Below are 15,784 nucleotides of genomic sequence, written 5' to 3'. Positions count from 1 at the left end.
CAGCCAATGGCTGCTGTTTCTATTTGATGAAATGTATGAAATGTATTTTGCACTTTCTGTTGCCTCTCTCTCCAACCCCTGGTTGTCCTGTGGGCACTGTTAGTGGGTTGATTTCATCTGTGGGCCCTCAGTGAAAACTGTGAGCTCTCAAAAATGAGCAGGTTATTTACCAACAAAACCAGAAACCACCAGGGTTTCAGCAGCTCCGGCTGCAACTGTGGCCAGACAGGAAAACGGGGAATTAGCGGGCAGGGTCCTCCCCTCCTGCAGGTGGCAGGCTGGGAGGGAGGATTGAGTGGGATGGTGGTGTACCCACACTCCCCCGCTCCTTTCTTGTCTTCACTGGAATGTGGCCCATGGTTGACCTTTCCGTTCATTGTAATCAATTTTAGACGTTTCCTCACCATACTCGGTAACATCTTCAGCGAGCCTTCGGACAAAGCACTGCTTGTGTTTCCTGCTTTCTATTTATATATTTGGGTTTCCTTGGGTTGGTGATGTAATTTCCTGTGAAGTCACTTCCTGTGGTGATGTCATTTCCTATGATGATTCCTATGGAATCCCTTGGCCTCATGAGTCTATGAAAATCATGGTTAAACTATATCAAGAAGCAGTTTAAAGACGATTTACTAATTTAATACAGAAATTGCTGGAGAAATTCTGTGGAGAGAAAGCAGTGTTAACATTTCAGGTCCAGTGACCCTTCTTCAGGAATGTTAGCTCTGTTTCTTTCTCCGCAGGCAATCTTCTGAGACCTGGGTTGGAATCCCAGCCAAACAGATGGTGGATTGTGAATTCAATACATACCTGGAACTCAAAGTCTAATGATGAGTGTGAATCCATGATCAATTGTCCGGAAAAACCCACCTGGATGACTAATGTCCATTAGGGACGGAAGCTGCCATCCTTCCCTGTGTCAGGGCAACTACCCAGGGCATCTCAGATGGCATCGGTGAACACCACAACATGTTCCACAAAGTGGCTTAGCTCAATAAAATAGACTTTGCTCTGAACGGTTTCAATTCCTAGCAAATATTATAAAGTCTATTCCTTGCTTTGATTCACCTTGTTCATTTTATTAATGTCAATATCTCCAAACCATGAGTACATTGTTGATTTATTTTACAACATTTATGATTAAATCACCCCTGGACAATAAGGAAGTGGTTAACCTAAAAGCAAAAAACAAATGTAGAAAGCAATTGGCAATGTTTTGAATAGTCTTTCTGTGAGGTAAGTGTAAGGATTGAAAATCTTAATCCTATTTGTAGTGATTGTAATGAGGTCAGATAGGTGGACCTCATAGAATAAGAGATCCCAGATTGGGGTTGTTGATTTGGTCTAATCAGGGAGCCCTGGCTGACAGATATAAACGGGGGTGTTAGGGGTTCTGTTCACTCTGAGACCTGCCTCTGAGGGCGCTGGATCAGTGTCAAGAAGGGACATGGACAGGATAAATAGACAAAGTTTTTTCCTTTGGGTGGGGGAATCCAGAACTAGATGGGCATAGGTTTAGGGTGAGAGGGGGAAGATATAAAAGAGACCTAAGGGACAACTTTTTCACACAGAGGGTGGTATGTGTATGGAATGAGCTGCCAGAGGAAGTGGTGGAGGCTGGTACAATTGCAACATTTAAAAGGCATTTGGATGGGTATATGAATAGGAAGGGTTTGGAGGGATATGGGCCAGGTGCTGGCAGGTGGGACTAGATTGGGTTGGGATATCTGGTCGGCATGGACAGGTTGGACTGAAGGGTCTGTTTCCATGTTGTACATCTCTATGACTTTCTAACTCTATGACTGTCCGTATGTAAATAAAGGGCGACTTGGTGATGGGATACTGGCCTCTGTGGAGTTATTTCAGTGATGATAACAGAAAAGCATGCTCCTGAAAGATTTGTTTGGAACAGTGGTTTTTGGGTTAGGGTGAGTACTTCTGCTATCATGCCCTTATTTGGGAAGCTTGGCTCATTTGGTCCTGCCTCAAAGACTGGGCCAAGGATGTGAAAAGAATACAACTCCAACAGGACACCACCACCAAACACACCTTCCCCTCACTCCCCCATCTGCATTTCGCAGGATTGTTCCCTCCGGGACACTCCAGGCCATTCCACGACCACCAACACCAACTCCCCCCCTCCCCAAGGTACATTCCCATGTAACTGCAGAAGGTATAGCATCCCCCCCTGCCCCTCCTCCCTGCTCACCATCCAAGGGCCTAGACAGTCTTTCATGGTGATAGTCCAACAGGTTTAATTGGAAGCACTAGCTTTCGGAGCACCGCTCCTTCATCAGGTGGTAGTGGAGGGCACAATTGGAAGACACAGAATTTATAGCAAAAGTACTTTTTCCTCACAACCACCTGATGAAGGAGTGTCGCTCCAAAAGCTAGTGCTTCCAATTAAACCTGTTGGACTATAACCTGGTGTTGTGTGATTTTTAACTTTGTACACCCCAGTCCAACCCCGGCATCTCCGAATCTTTCCAGGTGAAGCGGCATTTCACCTGGACCTCCTCCAATCATGAGCATTGTAATTACTGCATTCAATGTGGCACACTCTACATTGGAGAAACCAAATGCAGATTGGGTTACCGCTTTGAAGAACACCTCTGGTCTGTGCACAAGCATGATGCTGACCTTCCCATAGCCAGCCATTTTAACACAGCATCCTGCCCACATGTCTGTCCTCAGCACACTGCAATGCTCCAGTGAATCACAGGAGGAACAACATCTCGCCTTCAGACCAGGCACTTTACAGCCTTCTGGGCTCAATACTGAGTTCAGCACCTTCACATTGTGAACCCATTCCTCCCCTTTTAGCTTTACTTGTTGCATTCTCTGTCGCCCTCCCTCCCCTCCCTCCACCCCAGTGGGACTGTCTGTCGTACCCAGTCTGGCAGTTAGCCACACCAATGTTCTGTCATTCTCCCACTCTGCATTATCGACATCCCTTCTCCCTCAGCACTTCAACCCATGACCTAAACTATTGCATCAGTGGTGTCCCCTCCACAGTTCACATCAGCTCTGACCAAGAGTCATTTCGACTCAGATTGTTAGCTCTCTCTCTCTCTCCATGAATGCTGCCTGACCTGCTGGGGTCTCCAGCATTTTATTGTTTTCACTGTGGAAAGAACATGTTATTTTTTCCCACATAAACGGTATTGGGGCAGATGACAAGCTTGAGCAATTTTCCTGACTGCTTTTGGAGCTGCAGCTTTTTCAGTTAGTATGAGCCTAACTTTCCCTGAGGCACTAGATGCCAAAACCTCTCAAGAGTTGGTTAATTTAGTTCAGAAATATTAAACCTCCTCTAATTCTTAGATGTTATTGGTTTTAACTTGGCAATTTGAGAACCAGGGGAGCCCGTGTCAGGATTTTTGATGAGGTTAAGACGACTGGCAGAGGCATGTGACTTTGCTTTAGCCCTTAATGCGATGCTGAGAGACCATTTGGTTTGTGGGATTAATGATGTAACCGTGCAAAAGAGACTACTAGCTGAAACCCAACTGGACTTCAAACAGGCACGACACCGGCTTTATCAATGGAAAATGCAGCAAGTGAAGCATATGAGTTGCATGGTATTCCATTGAAAATGGACACCCTTGCCAAACCAGACTGAGTTTGGGGAATAGCTTGAATGATGGCAATTGCATGGCCTCACTTAGGACACATCCTGAACAGAGGGACTCTTGGTCAGCTCACAACCAAACCCCAAAACAAAACCAAGACTCGGACAAATGGTTAAAACTTTCTTCGTGATCTGGGCCAGCAGACCATTGTAGTTACTGCTGGTATGTAGACCTGAGACATTAACAAAGTCCCACTAGACCTAAATAGGGTAAGAGAACTCATGGGGTGATAGCCAGGGGAGTGCACACCCTGGAAGGTCCTGGAAGGAACAGTTCAATTTCTTAGCAATGTCTAAATCCTAGAGGAGAAAGTGAGGTCTGCAGATGCTGGAGATCAGAGATGGAAATGTGTTGCTGGAAAAGCGTAGCAGGTCAGGCAGCATCTAGGGAACAGGAGAATCGACGTTTCGGGCATTAGCCCTTCTTCAGGTGAAGAAGGGCTAATGCCCGAAACGTCGATTCTCCTGTTCCCTAGATGCTGCCTGACCTGCTGCGCTTTTCCAGCAACACATTTCCATGTCTAAATCCTAACCAATCAAAGTAAAAGTCTGGTGAAATGGTCACCAGTTCTAATGGAGGTCAATACCAGTACAGATGTTTCAGTGATCACAGAACCAGTGTTCAACAAAATTCGCTCTGCACTCCAACTCTTATGTGCAAGACTTTAGTGAGATTGAGAACCTACGTTGGGGAATCTTTCCAGATTAAGGGTACAACTTCGATTCTGCTCTCTTACAAGAAGCAGCTGGTTCAGTTCCTGCCAACTGTAGTAAAACGCTTGGGCGCAAGCCTGACGGGGCAAAAATGGTTGAGAAAGATTCACTTTGATCGGCTCAACATTTTTCAATTATAAAATGGCTGCCTTAGTGAAGTCGTAGTTGAATACCTGGAGGATTTTCCGGAAGGTCTAAGGAGGCAAGGCCACGTTGAGCGGGAAACAATCCCATGATTCTGCAAGGCCTGCCCAATGATATTTGCCTGACAGGCACGAGTGGAGCCAGAAATCAGAAGACTGGAAAGTGAAGGAATCATCAAACTCTATTGGGTGTTCCTCTCCATTGGGCCATTTGTGAGCTAATACTGCCCCAATGCCATATGGGAATGGATCGCATGTCAAGGGCAGAACCAGTTGTACCAATTGTGAAGCCCGACAGGTTGGTACACCTTTCTGGGGATTTTGAACAAATAGAAAACCACTTTTTGCAGCTGGATAAATACCCAATTCCATGTCTAGAGAATGTATACACAAAGCTGGTTGGGGGGGGGGCTGTCCTTCATAAAGATGGACATGAACCATGTGTCACCAGCAGTTGTGGTTGGAGGAGGAGGGTTTTGTCAGTCTGTGTAATCTTTCAGTCCGCAATGGAGAACAGATTCCGAGGTCTACCCCAGGTCACTATTTATCCAGACGGTGTGCTAATAACTGGGACGACTAATCAGGAGCATTTGAACACAGTCCTTAAATATTTCTCCAAGGTAGCTGTACGCCTTAGAAGGGGAAAAAAAATGTGTGTTTCAGAAACCTCAAGTGACCTACCTGAATTGACAAAACCAGGTTACACCCTTTGGAACATAAAGTGAGGGTGACCAAAGGTATCCCGAATCTGTCCCAGAGCTTAGACCTTTCCTTGGGCTGGTGAATTATTCTGGAAAGTTCATACTGACCTCCCTCCTGGAAAATTTGCATCAACTCATAATAAAGGGTCATCCTTGGAAATGATGGTGTGGCCAAGCCGTAACTTTCAGTGAAGTCAAGAAACAGCGATCACCCTCAAAGGTGTTGACACACTATGGTTCCAAGCGAAATCTGCTATTGACATGCGATCCATTCCCATATGGCATTGGGGCAGTATTAGCTCACAAGTGGCCCAATGGAGAGGAACACCCAATAGAGTATACATCCAGGATTTTGGCTAATGCAAAGTGTTAGTACACCCAGATAGAGCAGGAGGGTCTGGTGGTCATATGTGGAGCAGGAAATTCCACCAATACCTTTACAGATGTAAATTTGTAATAATAATGGAGCGCAGGCCTCTGCTTAGTCTACTTAGAACACCATCCAGGGTGCCAAGTAGCAGACGCGGTTACACTGAGCCGCCTCCCACCGGCAGATACACCACCGGTGGCACTGCCACTGGAAGAGTCCGTAATGATAGTAAAGTTTCTGGAGACACTTGCAGTCACAGCTGACAATATCAGAACGATCCACTCCTGGCAAACCTGAAACCACTGGTGGTGATGGGGAAACCCAAAGGCTGTCACAACCAGAGCTGAACTGGTTTTTGGACCCGGAGAGAGTGGACCCCTGTAGGGGACGGGATATTATTCTGGGGAGCAACAGTGATTGACCCAAGAAAAGGTCGCCACTGGATCCCAGCTGAACTCCACCAGGATCATCCAGCCGTTTCCAAAATGAAGATGTTGGCGAGAAGTCTGATGGCCAGGATTGGACATCGACACAGCTGGGTTGGTGGGGCAGTGCCCAGAGTGCCATCAAGGACAGAAATTACCACCGGCAACTCCATGTTGACTATGCTGGTCCTTTCATAGGCTCAGTGTTCTTAGTCATTGTGGACACTCACACAGAGTGGCTGGATGTACAGAGAGTTCATTCGGGGGTCAAACACAGGAGACGTACATTTAAGGGGCATTTGGATGGGTATATGAATAGGAAGGGTTTGGAGGGATATGGGCCAGGTGCTGGCAGGTGGGACTAGATTGGGTTGGGATATCTGGTCAGCATGGACGGGTTGGACCGAAGGGTCTGTTTCCGTGCTGTACATCTCTATGACTCTATCACAATAGGAAAACAGCACATACCTTTCCAATCCACTAACTCCTGGAAGTGTTTGTCACAGATAACAGGCCATTGTTTACCAACAGGGAATTTGAGTACTTCCTAAAGGTGAATGATATCCACCGTATAAGGACAGCTCCGTACCATCCATCATCCAAGGACCTGACAGAAAGAACAGTCCAAACTTTGAAGGCAGGCTGAAAGAAACAGCCTACAGCCTCACCATCCCTCATGCAACTACAGGGATCGCTCCAGCAGGGAGGCTAATGGGGAGAAGACTCTGTATCAGGTTAATTCTGACCTTCCTGGATTTGTGGAGGAGGGTAAAACAGCATCTGCAATGCCAATGCTGGACTCAAGACTCTGCTAAGTTGCCCCTTATGTCCCTTTTATATCTTTCCCCTCTCACCCTTAACCTATGCCCTCTAGTTCTGGACTCCCCCACCCCAGGGAAGAGACTTTGTCTATTTATCCTATCCATGTCCCTCATGATTTTGTAAACCTCTATAAGGTCACCCCTCAGCCTCTGACGCTCCAGGGAAAACAGCCCCAACCTGTTCAACTCTCCTTGTTGCTCAAATCCTCCAACCCTGGCAATATCCTTGTAAATCTTTTCTAAACTGTTTCAAGTTTCACAACATCTTTCCGATAGGAAGGAGACCAGAATTGCATGCAATATTCCAACAGCGGCCTAACCAATGTCCTAACCAACAGCCACAACATGACCTCCCAACTCCTGTACTCAATACTCTGACCAATAAAGGACCAACAGTATATGTTTGTAAAATGATTCACCTGAATTCACCTGATGTAAAGGGACAGGAAGGGGTGAATTCTCATGCTGAGAGTCTGCTACACCATCGCACATTCTACAGTTGGTGGTTTCTATTGCAGTTAACCTTTGATCAGCTGACTTCCTTTTAAGCCTCAGATCAGCCCCACATTGCCCAGAGGACCTTCCTGATTTGAACTGACTGTAACTCTTTAAACAGTAATTCCTGTAATCCTTCTTCCAGAGGCAGGACGTTCAAGTTCAGCTTCATTGGCTCGAAGTTTGTCTCTTTATCATTCATCTCTGACCTGGAGCTTGAGCTCCACACAGTGGTTACAATTCAGCATTGCTCCCAAATATTGCTGTGACATCTTTCAGGCCTACAGTTACATTCTGTCTGCTTTGGGTGAACGAGGAGTATTACGCAGGAGTGTTCCACAATGTTCTTGACTGGATTTTTAAAGTCATGTTGTTAGTTAATGCCTTCCCACCTGAGATTAAGTTTTCCACTGCCTCTATGCTGGCTAAATGGCTCACTGAAATAGTCACCACTGACAGTTTGTTCACAGTGATGTCCTAGATTTAGCAAATTGCTGCTTCTTTCATGTTTGTTGAATATTAGACAGGATATTTGGAAGTACCCAGACTTCTATTTGAATCCTTTCAATGTTTAATTCTGAACTCTTGCAAGGTTACAACAGATGTCTGTCAGGAAGGAGCTGCTGTGCATGCTGAGCTGTTTCCTCTCAGGCAACCAACCTTTACATCCTTGCTGATGTAATGAGAAGCATGATCGTGCACAGTAACGTGCACTTAACACAGACATGCGTACACGTGAAACATAAAGATGGGGTGGCACGGTGACTCAGTGGTTAGCACAGCTGCCCCACAGTGCCAGGAGCCTGGGTTCCATTCCACCCTTGGGTGACTGTCTGCGTGGTGTTTGCATGTTCTCTCTGTGTCTGTGTGGGTTTCCCCCGGGTGCTCCCGTTCCCTCCTACAGTCCAAAGATGAGCAGGCTAGGTGGTTGGCCATGTTAAATTGTCCACAAACCAAAAGAGAAAATGCTGGAAAATCTCAGCAGGTCTGGCAGCATCTGTCAGGAGAGAAAAGAGCTGACGTTTCGAGTCTAACTGACCCTTTGTCAAAGCTCACTTAGACTCGAAACGTCAGCTCTTTTCCCTCCTTACAGATGCTGCCAGACCTGCTGAGATTTTCCAGCATTTTCTCGTTTGGTTTCAGATTCCAGCATCCGCAGTAATTTGCTTTTATTTTAAGGGGTCCACAGATGGGTGGGTTAGCCATGAGAAATACAGGGGCATAGGGATAGAGTCGGGGATTGGTCTGGGTGGGAGGATTCGTGTGGACTCAATGGCCTATTTACACACTGTAGGATCCTGTGTATGTTCAGCCTTGAGTAGGAAGAGACACGACTAGCAACATTTATTTAATGCCTTTATTATAGAAACCTTTTCTAATGAGAGTGTTTGAGACGGATCTAATCAAAGGCAAAATGTTCAGAAGGGGAAGATTTTTTTGGAAGAGATGAATTTTAAGGAATGTCTTGATAAAGCGGTGTAATGTTATATTTGAAGACCAGTCTGTCAGTGCCATGCTCATATTATCATCGTTATGTTGTAGCACGTGACCTGAGAGTTGTAAAGGCCTCCGACTCCATCTTCACTCAGACCACCTGAAGCATGATATGCTACTGGAAGCATTGCAATCTCTCAGTTTAATGTCACCCCAGACACTTATGTACCTGTGAATGTAATGAATGTACATAATTACTAACAATCCGCGCCGGTTGCTGAAGACATCATAAGCACCATCACCTGCTGGAGAGAAGATCAGGAGGTAGAGAGGCAGAAGAGTTTAAGGAGATTTCTGAGTCTAGGATGCAGGAGCTGAAGACAGAGTCACCAATGAGCATGTGCAAGCGATTCAGAGTGAAAGGGGATATGTCGACCTGGAAGCAGTAACAGAAATTGTGAGCAGCTGAGACCTTGGAACAGTTTAATAACGGGGCTAAGAATTTGAAATTTGTGGCACTGCGCGTCCAGGAGCTGACGTTGGGTAGCAAAGATGACTAAAAGGGGAGTGGGACTTGTAGTAGGATACAATTTAGTCAATAGACTGAGACAGATTGGGACAGACTGGGGTGATTTTCATGACAGCTGAGGAGATTGAGAGGGAAAACAATTGAGATGCAGCAAATCCTGAGGGGCATAGGCAGGGTAGACGGAAAGGATTTTTTCTTTTTACGAGAGAGATCAACGACCAGGGAGCGTGGATTTAAGGAAGGTGTCAGAAGGCTTACAGGAGATGTGAGAGAAAACTTTTACCCCCAGGGGTAGTAGGAATCTGGAACTCACTGCCTGTGAAGGTTGGAGAGGCAGAAACCCTCCTAATGTTTAAGAAATATTTAGATGTGCAGTTGTGAGACCAAAGGATACAAAGGCTGTGGGCCAAGTGCTGGAAAATGGGATTGGAATAGCTAGGGAGTTGTTTTTGACTGGCACGGAGGTGACAGACTGAAAGGCCTTTTTCTGTTGGGGTAGGCCTGTGTGACTGTATTGAGTTTAATGTGAGCTGAGGTTTTGTAGAGAGTACAAAGCTGTGAATGTTGGGGAGTATTGGGGTTGAGGTGTTTGGAATTGAAAGAAACACGAATAAAGATTTCAGCAGCAAACAGCTGAGGCTGACATGATATTGGATTAAAGGCAACATTTTCCTCCTATTTACCCTATCTCTGACTCTCTTGATTTTCTATGCACCTCAGTCAGGTTTCCTGAAGAAGGGCTTATGCCCGAAACATCGATTCTCCTGCTCCTTGGATGCTGCCTGACCTGCTGCGCTTTTCCAGCAACACATTTTCAGCTCTGTTCATTAGCCTTCTCTACTTGAAGCAAACAACCGCAGCCTGTGACATCTCTCTTCGTTGTGGAATCATACCAGCCTGGGTAACATCCTGGTGAAACCCCTCTGCACCCCCTGCAGTGCAACACATCCGTCCTATAGTGCAGGGACCAGAACTGCACACAGTACTCCACCCGTCGCCCTAACTAATGTTGCACACAGCTCCATTATAACATACCTGCTCTTGTATTTAATGTCTCGACTCATAAAGGAAGGTATCTCGTTCACCTTCTGAACCACCTTCTCTCTCTGTCTTGCCTTCAAGACCTATGGACATGCACCTATCCCGCTGATCCTCACCATTCCCAGGGTCCTATCTGTCAGAGGGTACTCTCTTCTCTCACTAGGCCCCTTCTTAAATGCATCACCTCACACTTTCCAGGATTGCAAATTCTATTTGCCGTTGTCCTACCCAAACAACCAGCCACCTATATCGTCCTTTGTCATTTGCAAACCTCTGACCAAATCTGCTACAAACTGGTCTAGACCACAGTGAACACAACAAACAGCAAAGGGACCCAACACTGAGCCCTGTCACAGGCTAACACTCACAAAACCAGCTTTTTACCCTCATTCTCTCTCTCCTGCCATGTACTAGTTTTGAATCCAATTCACCGAATGTCCTCTGTGTTAATACCATCTTGACCAGACTCCCATCTTGTCAAAAGCTTTACTGAAGTCCATGTGAAATACGTATACTGCATTATCCGTGTCTGAACATCTCGTCACCTCCCCGAAAGAAACTCGATCGAACCTGTCAGATATAATCGCTCCCTGACAAAGCCCCTGCTGACTCACCTTGACTAACCCTTTCTCTCGAAACGGAGAATAATTCCGTCTGTCAGAATTTGTTTCCCCATGTTCTTCTACCATTGATGCTTGACTCACTGGCCTTCTAGTTTCCTGCTTTATCGCTACCTTTCCTCGTGAATAAATGGCTTCACATTAACTGTCCTCCAGTCCACTCATACCTCTCCTACAGTGAGAGAAGATTTGAAAATTAATGTCAGGCCTCTTGGAATTGTCTCTGTTACCTTGCACAGCAGCCTGGGATATATCTCAGCTTGGGCTGAGAATTGTCCACTTGTCAGCTCCTAGAACAGTGAGTATCTCCTCCCTCCCATTGCTAACTTGTTCAAGTACATGACAGACCCCTTCCTAAAAGCTATCCCAACCGTGTTCTTCTTTATAGTGAACACAGATGCAAAATAATCATTTAAAAGCTCACTTTCATCTTCCGCCTCAGCACACTTTGTCATTTAGGTCTCTAATAAGCCCCACCCTTTCCCCACTTATCATTTTGCCCCTAATGTACATAATGTGCCTTTGGATTGATTTTGCATTTCTTTATTTTACCTGCCTGTGCTTTCTCATGACCCCTCTGGCTTATCTAACTTCTTTTCCTCAACTTGCCTCAGACTCACGTTTTTTCTGGACTGCTAGTCCCTCCCCTCACCTTCCTGGGAATGTGTTGGTCAGAGCCAGAGGGTGGAGGGAAATCTAAGAGACCCAGAGGTTCCACACCAATGAGGGGAGATTGGGATACAGCAGAATAGAGGCCTTCAGTTCATCATGCCTACTGGGCTTCTCTGGATCCCACCCCTTTCCAAGCATTTTTCCAATCTCCTTTTGAAAGTTATGACTTTCATCACGGATGATTTTGGGATGGTGTAGGGGGAATGAGCTGAGAATAGTTCACAGGTCGGCGCAACATTGAGGGCCGAAGGGCCTGTTCTGCGCTGGATTGTTCTATGTTCTATGTTCTATCCTTTACAGCACAGTCAGGGGTTATTTCTGCTGTTAGATTTCCTAAAGCAAAACCAAAGGGTGAGACAATCTGACATTGTGAGAGCTGGTTCTGAGGGAGGTGGATCACTGTCAAGGACCCCCATGTGTAAATAAAGATTGACTTGGGGAGATGGGACTGGCCTTGTTGGAGTTACTTCAACCTTCATTGTCAAAAGCCTTATTGGAGGAAGCGATTCTAATGTTTACATCAATTACATGATGTACAGAACACCTCTAATCAAGACTCCGATGTAACGATGCATAATGAAAGAGATTTATTCAGTCAGGTGCAGAATGGAAATATTTCAGTACCATCAAGAAGCCACAAGATGGCTGCAAAGACCAGGGATTTTAAATTTGACATTGTTCGAATAATATCGACCATTCCAATATCAGGAATGGAGCGGTTTGTATTTCCCAATGGCCGTAGCATGACCAGGCAGCAGAAACCACTCAGATGGCGGGAATCAATTGCGAGAGATTTTTTTGGTCGAGTCAATTAGAGGGGTGGAGTCAAGGCAGTGAATGAAGTCGAAGTATAGAATCAGCCACAATCTGAGACAGTGGCGGAGCATGTGGAGAGGAGGAGGCTGAATGGCCTCCTGTTCCACTGTGACCTCTAACCTTTGATAAATCAAAAGGGGGAGGTCTTACAGTGAGGAGCGCCTTGGGTTCACACCCTGAATGAGCAAGGAGAGTTGTGTCCATTTCCAAACAGGTGAAGTGTGTGTGTCTACGTGTGGATGTGCGTGTGTGTGAGTAGGTATGCGGGTGCGTGAATGAGTGTGTGTGTGCATTTGTGTGTGTACACATAAGTGTGAGTGTGTGTATGTGTGTGAGTGTGTGTGTATGTGTGTGTGAGTGTGAGTGCGTGAGTGTGTGTGTGAGTGTGTGTGAGAGTGGGAGTGTGAGTGAGCGAGTGTGTTTGTGTCTGTGTGTGAGTGAGTGTTGGTGTGAGAGTGTATGTGCGAGAGTGTGTGTGTCTGTGTGTGTGTGAGTGAGTGTGTGAGAGTGTGTATGTGTGAGTTTGTGTCTGTGTGTGTGTGTGAGTGTGTGTGTGTGTGAGTGTGTGTGTGTGAGTGTGTGTGAGTGTCTGTGTATGTGTGTGAGTGTGTGTGTGTGTCTGTATGTGTGTGAGTGTGTGTGAGCGTGTGAGTGTGAGAGTGTGTGGGTGTGAGTGTGTGTCAGTATGGGTGTGACTGTGTGTGTGAGTGTGTGTGTGTGAGAGTGTGTGTGTCAGTTCATGTGTGAGTGTGTCTGTCTGTGTCTGTGTCTGTGTGTGTGAGTATGAGTGTGTGTGAGTGTGAGTGTGTATGAGAGAGTGTGTGTGTGTCTGTGTGTGTGTGAGTGTGAGTGTGTGTGAATGCGTGTGTGTGTATCGGTTCGTGTGTGAGTGTGTGTGTTTGTGTCTGTGTGTGTGTGTGAGTGAGTGTCTGTGTGTGTAAGTGCCTGTGTGTGTGTGTGTGAGAGTGTGTGTGTCTGTGTGTGTGAGTGTGAGTGTGCATGTGTAAGAGAGAGAGTGTGTGTATCTGTGTGTGAGTGTGAGTGTGTGTGAGTGCAAGTGTGTATGTGTGTATGTGTGTGTGTGAGCGTAAGTGTGAGTGTGTAAGTGTGTGCGTGTGTGTGTGTGAGTTTGTGTATGTGTGTGTGTGTGAATCTGTGTGTGTGAGTGTGTGTATGAGGATGTGTGTGAGTGTGTGCATGAGAGTGTATGTGTATCTGTATGTGTGAGTGTGAGTGTCTGTGTGTATGTGTGTGAGTGTTTGTGTGTGAGCGTGAGTGTGTGTGTATGTGTGTGATTGTGTCTGTGTGTGTGTCTGTGTGTGTGTGAGTGTGAGAGTGTGTGTGTGAGTGTGTGTGTGAGAAAGTTTGAGTGTGAGTGTGTGTGTACGTTTGAGTGTGAGAGAGTTTGAGTGTGAGTTTGTGTGTACGTGTGAGAGTGTGTGCCGTGAGTGTGAGTGTGAGAGTGTTTGTGTGTCTGTGTGGGATTGTGAGTGTGTGTTTATGAGTGTGTGTGTGACAGTGTGTGTTTGTGTCTGTGTGTGTGTGAGTGAGTGTGTGTGTGTGTAAGTGTGTGTGTGTGAGTGTGAGAGTGTGTGTGTGAGTGTGTGAGAGTGTCTGTGTGAGTGTGTATGAGAGAGTGTGTGTGTATCTGTGTGTGAGTGTGTGTGTGAGAGTGTGAGTGTGTGTGTGAGTGTGAGTGTGTATATGTGTGTGTGTGAACGCAAGTGTGAGTGTGTGCATGTGAGTGTGTATGTGTGTGTGAGTGTATGTGTGTGAGTGTGTGTGAGTGTGTGTATTTGTGTGTGTGTGAGGGTGTGTGAGAGTGTGAATGTGAGTGTGAGTGTGTGTATGAGGGTGTGTGTGTATCTGTGTGTGTGAGTGTGAGTGTATGTATGTGTGTGACCGTGAGTGTGTGTATACGTGTGATTTTGTGTGTGTGTCTGTGTGTGTGTGTGACTGTGAGTGTGTGAGTTAGTGTGTGTGTGAGAGTGTGTGAGTGTGAGTTTGTGTCAGTGTGTGTGTGAGTGTGTGTGTATGAGAGAGTGATTGTGTGTCTGTGTGTGTGAGTATGTGTGTGTGTCAGTGCATGTGTGAGTGTGAGTGAGTGTGTGTGTGTCAGTGTGTGTGACTGTGTGTGTCTGTGTATGAGTGTGTGAGAGACTGTGTGTGAGTGTGTGTGAGTGTGTGTGTGTGTATGTATGTGTGTGTGTGAATGAGTGTGTGTCTGTGTGAGAGTGCGTGTGTGTGAGAGTGTGTGAGTGTGAGAGTGAGTGTGTGTGTGTCTGTGTATGTGTGGGTGTGTGTGTGTGTGTGAGTGCGGGGTGTGTGAGAGTGTGTGTGTGTATGTTTGATTGTATGTGTTTATGAGTGTGTGTGTGTGAGTGTGTGTTTGTGTCTGTGTGTGAGTGAGTGACTGTGTGTGAGTGTGTGTGTGTGTAAGTGCATGGATGTGACTGTGTGTGAATGAGTGTGTGTGTGTGAGAGTGTGTCTGTTTGTTTCTGTGAGTGTGTGAATGTGTGTGTGTGTGAGTGTGTGTGTGAGTGAGTGTGTGTGTCTGTCTGTGTATGAGTGTGTGTGTGTCTGTATGTGTGTCTGTGTGTGTGTGAGTGTTTGTGAGTCTCTGTGTGAGTGTGTGTATGAGTGTGAGTGTGTGTGAGCATGAGTGTGTATGTATGTGTGTGTGAATGAGTGTGTGTGTCTGTGTGTGACTGTGTGTCTGAGTGTGTGTGAGACTGTGTGTGTGTGAGTGTGTGTGTGTATGTTTGATTGTCTGTGTTTATGAGTGTGTGTGTGTGAGTGTGTGTTTGTGTCTGTGTGTGAGTGAGTGACTGTGTGTGAGTGTAAGTGCATGGATGTGAGTGTGTGTGAATGAGTGTGTGTGTGTGAGAGTGTGTCTGTCTGTTTCTGTGAGTGTGTGTGTGAGTGTGTGTATGTATGTGTGTGTGTGAATGAGTGTGTGTGTGTGTGAGTGTGAGTGTGTATATGTGTGTGTGCCAGTGAGTGTGTGTGTGTGTGAGAGTGTGTATGAGAATGTGTGTGTGTGTCTGTGTGTGTGAGTGTGAGTGTGCCTATGAATGAGTGTGTGTGTGTCGGATCGTGTGAGTGTGTGTGTCTGTGTCTGTGTGTGTGAGTGTAAAAGTGTGTGTGTCTGTGTGTGTGAGTGTGTGTGTGTCTGTGTTAGTGTGTGTGTGTGAGAGTGTGTGAGTGTGAGTTTGTGTCAGTGTGTGTGTCTGTGTGTGTGTGAGTGTGTATGAGAGAGTGATTGTGTGTCTGTGTGTGTGAGTGAGTGTGTGTGTGTGTCAGTGCATGTGTGAGTGTGAGTGTATGTGTGTGAGTGTGTGTGAGTGTGTGTATTTGTGTGTGTGTGAGGGTGC

Source organism: Chiloscyllium plagiosum, unplaced genomic scaffold (assembly GCF_037043375.1).
Source record: "Chiloscyllium plagiosum isolate Xiang-an unplaced genomic scaffold, Cpla_swu_hap1 HiC_scaffold_39, whole genome shotgun sequence".
Taxonomy (NCBI): Eukaryota; Metazoa; Chordata; class Chondrichthyes; order Orectolobiformes; family Hemiscylliidae; genus Chiloscyllium; species Chiloscyllium plagiosum.
This window is presented reverse-complemented; position numbering follows the sequence as displayed.